The sequence below is a fragment of the Pteronotus mesoamericanus genome, unplaced genomic scaffold, assembly GCF_021234165.1.
Source record: "Pteronotus mesoamericanus isolate MK-2021 breed Mesoamerican mustached bat unplaced genomic scaffold, CSHL_Meso_final contig_37, whole genome shotgun sequence".
NCBI classification, from domain to species: domain Eukaryota; kingdom Metazoa; phylum Chordata; class Mammalia; order Chiroptera; family Mormoopidae; genus Pteronotus; species Pteronotus mesoamericanus.
The window spans coordinates 2,246,328-2,256,170 of record NW_026555144.1 but is presented as its reverse complement, the minus strand read 5'-3'; the positions used below and the strand labels follow the sequence as shown (position 1 = coordinate 2,256,170).

The following is a 9,843-nucleotide window of genomic DNA, read 5'->3' as shown; positions in this document are numbered from 1 at the left end:
CAATGGAAATTATGCAGCAGAAAGAAAAAAAGAACTACTGAACTTCGCAACAGCATGGATGGAAGTGGAGAGCATTATGCTAAGCGAAATAAGCCAGGGGGCGAAAGACAAATACCATATGATCTCACCTGTAAGTGAAACCTAACCAACAATACAAAGATGCAAGGAATATAAGACCAGCAACACTGAAAGGAAAAGAAACCAACAGAGACAAGAGGGAAGGGTTGGGGCGGGGAAAAGGACGGGAAGGGGAAATTCAAAGAACATGTACCAAGGACTCATGGACAAAACCAAAGGGGAAGAGCTGAGGGAGGGAATGAGGGAGGGTGCAAGGGAAAGTGGTGAGGGGTAAGCAGAGACAAATGTATTTGAAGAAATAAAATATAATAAAATGAAATCTAGTGTACTTGAATTCATATTTCATGGTAAGACTCAACTGGGAATGTAGAACATTTTGTTTACCAGATATAAATAATCTTTTCTAAATTTCATAGCCATTTTTTAAAACAAAGGAAATGATACAGGTGTTATTCTAATTCCTTATTTTAATTAAATCTTTCAAAGGAAAGAAATTATATGTGTGCAATGTTGCATATTTTAGGATTTTGAAGAATTTTTACTTATGTTGCTCATTCTTATTTCAAAGTAACAGTCCAAAAGCAAAGATGTATTTTTTTTAATCACCTCATGTGAATTTTAAATAGCAGATTTTTGCCTGCTTAAATATATCATTTTCATCAAAAAAAAAAAAAAAAACCAGTCTGGTACTGGCATAAGAACACTTAGGTCAATTCAACAGAATAGAGAGACCAGAAATCAACCCATGTCTCTATGGTCAATTAATATTTGACAAAGGGGGTAGAAGCATAAAATGAGTAAAAATAACCTCTTCAGCACACGGTGTTTGGAGAGCTGGACAGCTACTTGCAAAAAATTGAAATTTGACCACCAACTTACACCATACAGAAAAATAAACTCAAGATGGATAAACGACTTAAATATAAGTTGTGACACCATAAAAGTCCTAGAGAAGAACATATGTAGGAAAGTCTCAGGTACCCCATGCAGCAATATTTTCAGCGATATGACCCCTAGAGCACATGACATAAAAGAAAGAATAAACATTTTGGAATTCCTCAAAGTTAGAAGCTTATGCACGACTAAAGAAAATATCAGCAAAATGAAAAGGGAGCCAACCATATGGGAAAATATATTTGCCAATGATACCTCAGACAGGGTTCTGATCTCCAAAATATATAAAGAACTCACATGTCCACTGTTGAAAGACAAACAATCTCATTAAAAAATTGGCAAGGGACCTAAACAGACACTTCTTCAAGGAAGACATACACAAGGCCCAGAGACATATGAAGGGATGCTCATCATCACTAGCCATCAGAGAAATGCAAATTGAAACCACAATGAGATAGCACTTCACACTGGTCTGAGTGGCCATCATAAATAAATCAACAAATAACAGGTTCTGGCGAGGTTGTGGAGAAAAGGGAACCCTATTGCGCTGCTGGTGGGAGTGTAGACTAGTGCAGCCACTGTGGAAAATGGTTTGGAGTTTCCCCAGAAGCCTGAAGTTGGAAATTCCTCTTGGACCAGCCATTCTACTGTGGGGGTTGTACCCTAAGGGTCCCAAAACACCAGTTCGAAGGAGCCTATGCACCCCGATGTTCATGGCAGCACAATTTGCAATGCCCAAGTGCTGGAGGCAACCTAGGTGTCCATCAATAAATGAGAGGATCAAAAAACAATGGTACATTTACACAATGGAATACTATACAGCAGAAGGAAGGAAAGAGCTACTACCCTTTGCTAATACATGGATGGAACTTGAGAGCATTATGCTAAGTGAAATAAGCTAAGCAATGAAAGCAAATACCATATGATCTCACCTATAAGCGGAACCTAATCAGCAAAGCAAACGGGCAAGGAAAATATGACTTGAGAAAGGAAGAAGGAAGAAGAAAGGAAGTTCTTCCTTTCTTGAAAGGAAGAAGAATCTTACAGGGGTGGGGGGTGGAGGGGGGGTACTGTGGAGGGGAAGGGGAATGGTCAGATCAGGCAAGAGGTGTGAAGGACACATGGTCGAAGCCACAGTGGGGAAGGATTGACGGGGGGAGGTGAGGGTTGGTAGGGCAGGGGAAAGTGGTGGCGGGTAAATGGAGACAAATATATTGGAACAATAAAAAAATTCTGTAAAAATTGAAAAGAAAATTGAACAGTAGACAACTGTATAGTATAGAAGTTGATATCGTCCTGTATCACTACCACTCCCACCTTTTGCCTGCCTATGCAGATATACTCTGTTAATTATTTGCATATACTTCTCAGAATTTTTACATATTGTTCAGACACATGTATTCTACTTTAGGATGGCATTATGGGATATGTGCCATTCTGCATTTTTTTAAAACATAATATGACATATTTCTATATCACTGTATATATCATTCATTCTTTTTAGCAATTACATATTTATAATATCTAATGTGTAGACCACCTTACTTAGTGTTTCATAGCTTGCTTTTTGTTAAACAGCCTTACTCAGGTACACTTGAAGTACAATAAAATACACATTTAAAATTTTATAATTAATAAGTTCTGACATATATATGAAATTATTACCAAAATAAATATGATAAACATACCTACCAAACCCCCAAATTACCTCATACTTCTTTCTTATACTCCCTTCTCACTCAGTCCTTATCCCCACTCAACCACTGAGCTGCTTTCTGCCACTTTAAGTTTATTTTTTCTAATTGGATTATTTGTTTTCTCTATTGAGTTATGTGAATTTTTATATATTTTGGGTACAATTTTTTTTATAAATAGTGAATATGGTGTTTTAAAATATTTTTCCATTCCATAGGCCGTCTTTTCATTTGTTAATTATTTATCTTACTGTACACAGTTTTGTTCTTTGATGATGTTGTTATTAAATCCATCTATTAAACTCTTTTCATTGATATATTCAGACCACTTGCACTGGGAGTAATTATTGTTATATTTGGGTTTAAGTCTGTAGTGTTGTCACTTGTTTTCTTCCTTTCTTCTTTCTCTACTTCTGCTTTCTTACTTTTTGTATGTTATTTAAATATTTTTAGAGATTTCATCTTGATTATAGTGTTTTAGAGTATAATGGTTTCTGTATTTTTCACAGTGGTTGCACTAAATATTATAATATGTTTATGTACTTATCATGGTTTACTGATCTCAACATTCAGCACTTTGAGTCAAGTGACAAAACTCTACTTCAGTTTAGGTCTCCTTACCCTAGTCACTTTTAAAATATAATTGCCTTACCTGTTTATTCTCTGTATATTAAGCAGAACTTCACATGGAACTATAAATTTTACCTCAGTTATCAAAGAAATATTATACTTAACCCGTATTTTTACCAAGTTGTTCTTTATTTTTTAAAGTTTCAAACCTTATTCTTTTTTATTTTTTTAAATGTATTTTTAAAATTTTTCAAATACATTTGTCTCCATTTATTTGCCTCAACTTTCCCTTGCTCCACCCACCCGCACCTCCCCCGTTAAACCCTTCCCCACCTTGTCTTCATCCCTGTGTCTTTCATACCTGTTCCTTGATCTGACTCTTCCCCTCCCCTCTCCACTACCCTCCTCCCTTCCTCCCTCCTGTCCCCATCAGTTTCATCTTTCTTTCAGTGTTGCTGGTCATATTTTCCTTGCCCGTTTGCTTTGCTGATTAGGTTCCACTTATAGGTGAGATCATACGGTATTTGTCTTTCATTGCCTGGCTTATTTCACTTAACATAATGCTGTCAAGTTCCATCCATGCTGTCGTGAAAGGTAGTAGCTCTTTCATTCCCTCTGCTGCATAGTATTCCATTGTGTAAATGTACCATAGTTTTTTGATCCACTCATTTACCGATGGGCACCTAGGTTGCCTCAAGCACTTAGGCATTGAAAATTGTGCTCCTATGAACATCGGGATGCATAGGCTCCTTTGAACTGGTGTTTTTGGGACTCAGGGTACAACCCCAGCAGTGGAATGGCTTGGTCAAGAGGCAGTTCCATTTTTAGCTTTTTGAGGAAGTTCCAAACTGTTTTCCACAGTGGCTGCACCAGTCTTCATTCTCACCAAGTGTCCTAGGATTCCCTTTTCTCCACAACCTCGCCAGCACTTGTTGTTTGTTGATTTATTTTTGATGGCCACTCTGACCGTTGTGAAGTGGTATCTCATTGTGGTTTCAATTTGCATTTCTCTGATGGCAAGTGATGATGAACAGCCTTTCTTATGTCTCTGGCCCCTCCATATGTCCTCCCTGGAGAAGTGTCCATTCAGGTCCTTTGCACACTTTCCAACCCGATTGTGAGATATTATTCTGTTATCATTTCATTTCTGCTTAGTGTACTTTCTTTATCCATTGTTTAAGGGTAGGCTTCCTATAAAGACATTGTCTTAGTTTTCCTAGAATGTTTTTATTTTCACATTTTCAATAAAAGATATTATCCCCAGATATAAAATTTGAAAACTTTAGGGTTTTTTTTTTTTCAGTGCTTGCAAATTATTGTGCCAATTCTTTCTTGTCTCTATGGTTTCAGTTGAAAAATCTACTGTCATTATATTCTCTCAGACCTTTCAGTGTTTTTCTTTCTTTAGTTTTCAAAAGTTTAATTATATTGTCTTTTGGGGTGAAGTTATTAGAGTTTATCATATTTGGGATTCTTTCAGCATCTTTAATCTCTAGATGTATGTCTTTTAAAACTTTGGAGGGTGTTCAGCTTTTTATTTAAATACCTTTTCAGTCCCACTGTCTTCTCCTGGGACTCCAATTATATGAATGTTGGAGTATTTCTTTTTGCCCCACAGGTCACTAAGACTTTTCCTTTTTTTCAGTCTCTTTTTTCTCTTTTGTTTGGATTGAGTAAATTCTTTGAACTATCTGCAAATTTACTGATCTATAATTTAACATCTGGGAAGAGGAACACATTTTTAGTCCTGCTCAACTTTTAAGCACAACTTCCAATGCTGCCTCTCTGGGAAGCATGGTCACAGATGCCCAGCAGCTGTGGAACATACCCTGTGGCCTGCTTGGAAGCCGCGAAAATTTTTAGTCTTACCTAGTTACTGAGCATAGCCTCCAAGTCCTGCCCTTATAGGAAGTGTATACACAGACACATGGAAAGTTCAGAGCACATTCAGTGACCCACCTGGGCAGGGAGCCATGCCAACAACCTTGATCAACTGTCAAGTATAGCTTCTGGCCTTGTATAAACAGGGAGCCTGAACAGTGACTTTGAGCGGCCTTAAAGTCCAACCTATGTACCATCAAGGCACAGAGCCCAGCCTGCAATCTCACCCAGAAGCAGATTAGTCCTGCCTGATTACTGACCATAGCCTATGGCCTCACCCAGGCGGGGAACTCATTCAGTAACTGCCCAATAGAGAAACAGAGCCTGTAATCTAACCCCAGAAGAGGGCCAGGAGAGAAACCCAGCCCAAATGAAGAACACAGTTTCCAGCTCCACTCAACTGCAAGGTACAGCTGGAGGACTCGCTTAACCAAAGAGCCTGAGTAATAACCTTGAACAACAGCAAAGCACAGCCAATTTTGGGGCATAGCCTGTGATCCCCTGCTTGATTTCAGAACACTGCATGAGGCCTCATCCAGCTGTAAATCCTGATGTACATCCATGCCTGAATGTGGAGTTCAGCTAGAGGCACCGCTTGGTTGGTTAGGGAGTCCAGCTAGAAGCCCCACTTAACTGGAGGTGATTGCACAGACTAACTAGTGGCCATACTTTGCTGCAGAAGACAACCAGCAGCCCTGCCCAACCAGGGAGCTCACCTGGAGACTTGAGAAAAGGGCCCAGCCAAATGGCACACCCAACCATTGAGCCCAGGCAGTGCCCCTCACCTCCAGATCTTGGGCAGTGGCCTCAACCAATTAGAGACTCTGATGGCAATTCCTATCTGCCCTTGAATGCTTCCAGTTGACTTGTCCAGTATTTCAAGCTAAGTTGGCTGGTGAAGTGCTTTTCCTGGCAAAGTGAACCTGTGAAGTCTGTCAGAGGAGAGTGCTTATTTAAATGTTCAGATAACAATGCAAGGATACAAGTATCAGGAAGAATTGGATAAAAAATGACACCACTAAAGTATACTAATAAAGCTCCAACAATTTAAGTTGGAATCCTGAAAGGAGGAAAAAGAAAAAAAAAAGGTAACATTGAGATTTCACGGAGGAAGTAACACCAGGAATCAGCTACCCACCACTAGGGTACAAAAGGGGATAGGGTGAAAAAAGGGGAATAGATTGGGGTTATTCAAATATGTTCAGGAACCTTTATTTCTATAATGCAGAAGTCATCAGGCCCTCCCATCACAGCTGTCATCTTAAATCTCAGATTAAGTAGTATATAGGGCATGATGGGCATGATTGAAACAATAGTCTCCCCTCAGCAGTAGCAACCAGAGGAATCAGATGGCCCTTGTCCCAAGTTACATCCTCCCCTTCAAAAATACAAAAGTTCATAATATAGACAATCAATAGATCTGGTGTTGATGAAGATATTCCTCCTTTCCTGCCAGTAAATCCACTACTAAGTATTTCTTCTTCCAGGATATACAAGCATAACCCAGGTGTCATAGAAAGCATAATGTCATTGTAAGCGTCTGTCTGTTGTTAGGTTTCTATGGAAACTGAAAAAACATAAATTCATCCTCAAAAGTAAATCCTTAATCTAGGCGTAAGTCATTTATAGCTCTCCTAATCCAGTTAATAAATTTATAAATAAACCATTAAAGGTAATATCAGCGATTCTTTTTTTAAAACAGGATCAAAAGATAAAAAAAGGCATTTCCAACAGTGGGTTATAGAAAACATAAAGGCCCATTAATATGTTTGTCTCTTCCAACAAACACATAGACCTGGATTTCAATCCCTTTCAAGGACTGCCATAAAAGATACACAGGGTGGAACATATCTCAAAGTCCACAATACTCCAAACTAAGCTAAATTGGCTGGTGAAGCTCTTTTCCAAACTCAACATCAAGTTGCTATAAATGATGTCCAATCTCAACATCCAGTTGCTATAAATGATGTCAAGACTCAAAGGTGGAGAGAATGAAGGCAGGTCTGAGATATATGTGATGACCTTCCCTAAAGGCCTCAGGTCTGAGTCACTTTCCAAGGGTCCTCAAGTCCTCAGTTTCAATCTTCAAGTAAATAGACGCATTAAAATCTGCAAAGAATGTGTTAGGGATTCCTGACATCAGGTATTGGTACATACCATATAATTCCAGTGCATAAGTGTGCTCAATGTCTGGACCTTTAGGCATAAATTACTTCATCCTAGGCAACATAAAAATTTAAACACAGATGGCTCACAAGATTAACATATACACCTGGCCCCAGGCCTCTCCACCAGGCCCTCTCCATGGTGGGGAACCACCTGCCTTGGCCCCTTCATGCTGCCATCTTTTCAGGCAGTTGTGGAGCTTCCTGCTGTTCTCACCTGCAACGGCCCCTAGTCCCCTAATTCAGAGCACCTCAACTCTCTCCTCCCCTCCTCTGACCAGCAGGCTGATGCCACTGGGGCTTCTGTCTGCAAGTTGAGACCTCCAACCTGGCTAGCGACTGCAGCTATCTGCCGCCTGCAGCCCAGCCTTCGTCAGGGCTCTGCCATGGCAATGATAGGTCAACACCTTGTTCATCCATGAATAATCACACAAAAGAAAGGGTGACAATGACCAGAGTGGCACTGGAGAATTGTTATAGCAACGCTCAATATGAAGAACAAGAAATGAGGCAAAGGAAGTTAGAAAAAGTAATGGAAGAAAAATGCCTAAAAGATGAAAAAGGCCTGGAAGAGAAATGGCTCAGGAGATCAGATCATGCTCAGAAGGAAATAGTTTCTTCATTTGAAGAGAACAAGACTTACATTGGAAGATTTTGAGTCCTTAAAAGTAAAATTCAGAGGAGCATTTGGTGAGGTGCATCTTGTTCAAAAGAAAGACACAGGGCATGTGTATGCAATCAAAATACTCTGTAAAGCAGATATACTTAAAAAAAAGAGAAGGTTGGCCACATTGATGTGGAGCGTGGCATTCTAGTGGAGGCAGACAGTTTGTGGGTTGTGGAAATGTTCCATAGTTTTCAGGATAAGCTAAACCATTAACTACCATAATGGAGTTCCTGCCTGGAGGGGACATGATGACCCTATGGATGAAAAAAGACACCTTGACACAGAAGGAGATTCAGTTTTATATAGCAGAAACAGTACTAGCCATAGACTCCATAAACCAACTTGGATTCATCCACAGAGATATCAAAACAGACAACCTTCTCCTGGACAGCAAGGGCCACTTAAAACTTTCTGACTTTGGCCTTTGCACAGGTCTAAGAAAAGCACATAGGACAGATTTTATAAGAATTGGACCACACAGCCTTTCCAGTGATTTCACTTTCCAGAACATGAATTCCAAAATGAAAACAAAAACCTGAAAAACAAACAGATGCCAGCTAGCCTTCTTCACGGTAGGTACTCCTGACTACATTGCTCCTATGATGTTCATGTAGACCGGGTACAAACAAGCTCTGTGATGGTGGTCATTTGGAATTATAATATATGAGATACTCATGGGCTACCCACTTTCGTTTTTTTTTTTTTTGTGTGGGTATTGTTCCAATACATTTGTATCCACTTTCCTGCCACTACTTTCCCCTGCCCCAGCCACCCCCACCTCCCAACCTCAGTCCTTCCTCACTTTGGCTTTGTCCATGGCACCTTTATACATGTTCCTTGCCTTGACCGTTCCCCTTCTTTTCACTGTTATACTACTCCCTCTACTGCCTCCTCCTCTCTGGTTACACTTGTTTTTTTTTTTTTTTTCTTTCAATGTTGCTGCTTATATATTTCTTGCTTGTTAGTTTTCTTGATTTGGTTCCACTTATAGGTGAGATGGTATGATATTTGTCTTCACTGCTTGGTTTATTTAACTTAGCATAATGCTCTCGAGTTCTATCCATGCTGGTGTGAAGGGCAGTAGCTCTTTCTTTCTATCTCCTGCATAGTATATCCTTGTATAAATGTATCATAGTTTTTTGATCCACTCATTTACTGATGGGCACTTAGGTTGCTTCCAATACTTGAATATTGTAAATTGTGCTGCTATGAACATTGGGATGCATAGGTTCTTTTCAATTGGTGTTTTGCGATTCTTGGGGTATAATCCCAGCAGTAGGACTGCTGGGTCAAAAGGCAGTTCCATTTCTATCTCTTTGAGGGAATTCCACACGGCTTTCCACAATGGCTGCACCAGTCTGCATTCCCCTCAACAGTGTACTAGTGTTCCCTTTTCTCCACAGCCTCGCCAGCACCTGTTGTTTGTGGATGTGTTTATGATGGCCATTCTGACCGGTGTGAGGTGGTACCTCATGGTGGTATTGATCTGCATTTCTCTGATGGCTAGTGAGGCCGAGCATCCTTTCAAATGTCTATGGGCCCTCTGTATCTCCTCCTTGGAAAAGCATCTGGCCATGTCCTTGGCCCATTTTTTGATTGGATCATTTGTCTTCTTGGAGTGGAATCGAGTGAGTTCTTTATATGTCTTGGAAATCAAACCTATGTCTGATGAATCATTAGCAAATATATTTTCCCATACGGTTGGCTCCCTTTTCATTTTGCTGATGTTTCCTTTAGCCATGCAGAAGCTTCTTATTTTGATGAGGTCCCACTTGTTTCTTCTTTCCTTTATGTCCCTTGCTTTAGGAGACATATCAGTGAAAAAATTGCTGCGTGGGATATCTGAGAGTTTCCTGCCAAACTTCTCCTCTAGGACTTTTATGGTGTTGTGACT

The 9,843-nt window shown here is 39.8% G+C and overlaps 1 pseudogene; it reads left to right on the top strand.

Annotated features, from left to right (window-relative positions):
• The first annotated feature begins 5,678 nt into the window (after window positions 1-5,678).
• LOC129073247 (serine/threonine-protein kinase 38-like) lies at window positions 5,679-8,944 on the top strand (annotated as a pseudogene).
• The last annotated feature ends 899 nt before the right edge of the window (window positions 8,945-9,843 follow it).